The sequence below is a fragment of the Mirounga leonina genome, unplaced genomic scaffold (genome assembly GCF_011800145.1).
Source record: "Mirounga leonina isolate KUSES-001 unplaced genomic scaffold, KU_Mleo_1.0 Mir_53, whole genome shotgun sequence".
In the NCBI taxonomy this organism is placed as follows: Eukaryota; Metazoa; Chordata; class Mammalia; order Carnivora; family Phocidae; genus Mirounga; species Mirounga leonina.
Genome location: NW_023270807.1, coordinates 33886748 through 33888393, shown reverse-complemented (window position 1 = coordinate 33888393; position 1646 = coordinate 33886748).

Below are 1646 nucleotides of genomic sequence, written 5' to 3'. Positions count from 1 at the left end.
AGAAAGTAAAAGCATGTGGTCTGCTGACGTCTTCTGGGTAGTATTTTTTTACTTTATGGGGTGCAGAGAGCTTAAATAACTTGCACTCAGCCACAGAGCTAGAAAATATTGGAGCAGTATTCAAATCATGCCCTGTCCCTGTCAAAGTTAAATTACCTTGAAGGTAATAGAGTGACTCATCCTGGCAGATTCGCTAAATTTCAAAAAATTCCGTTTGAAGCTGGCATGAGGTCAGCAAATAAAACTCAAGGCTTGCTAGATGTACGAAACTTAATATAGAGTTTCTGCATAAAGCTAAGACCCCTAATAGCTGTACTTCCAAAATAAAACTAAATCAGAAATAAACTTTGCCATCTAGATGGGAATGGCAAAGGAACATGTCTAGATCTTGCCTTTCTCTTGATCTAATAATTAATCACTACAAACCAGCCTTGTGGCTAACTCATGTTATATGTAGGAGTCTGAAAAATTTCAAGATCATTTGAAGTGGCCTTAGGTCGGATGCATCCTCAAGAGAATGGGTGAAGGAAAAAATTATCAATTTATGAAATGATGAAATTATATCCCTTATGCCAAAGTTTAAAAAATTAACCCCAGATGGTTCAAGGATTTACATACTTAGAAACTTCAGAATTCTTAGTAAAAAGTATAGGAGTGTCTTTAGGCCTCAGGGCAGAGAAGGATTTCTTTCTTTCTTTTTTTTAATATTTTATTTATTTATTTGACAGAGAGGGAGAGATAGAGCAGGAACACAAGCAGGGGGAGTGGGAGAGGGAGGAGCAGGCTTTCCACTGAGCAGGGAGCCCAACAAGGGGCTTGATCCCAGGACCCTGGGATCATGACCTGAGCCAAAGGCAGACGCTTAACGACTGAGCCACCCAGGCGCCCCCAGAGAAGGATTTCTTAAGCAAGACACAGAACGCACTTACTATAAAGACTTACAAGTCTTGACTATATTGAAATTAAAAATTTTATTTAACAAAAGACTCCTTAATGTGAAAAAAACCATTTAAACTAGAAGAAGACATTCACAATACATACAATTGGGAAAAGATTACTGAGAGTGAGGGAGAATACTTGAAAGGGAGAACTTTCATATATTATTTTATATCCTTGAGAACCTCTGTTTTACAGTGTGCATATATTTAAAATTAAATTGAAGAAATAAAAATATCCACTGAAGTTAGAGTCAATATCTCCTCTTGTAGAGATTATCTGATAACCTTCGAAGCCTAGATGACGTGGATGAGGGAATTCAGGATATTAATACTATCAGCCTTCTGTAAATGATCAAAATTTTCCATTAAAAAGATTTTTAAAACAAACACACCATAGCTAATTGTGAGAACAAAATAGTTTGCACAGCATATGCTATCTATTCTAGAACAACTACCAAACAAGATCTCTAGAAATGTACTAGAAAAAGTAGAAGAACATGCATGGGATAATACACACCAGCTTCAGGACAATGATTTCCTGTGGGGAAGGAAAGGAAAGATGCTTTAAGTGCTATCTATTTTATTTTATTATTTATTTTTATTTATTTGAGAGAGAGAATGAGAGAGAGAGAGAGCATGAGATGGGGGAGGGTCAGAGGGAGAAGCAGACTCCCCGCCGAGCAGGGAGCCCGATGCGGGACTCGATCC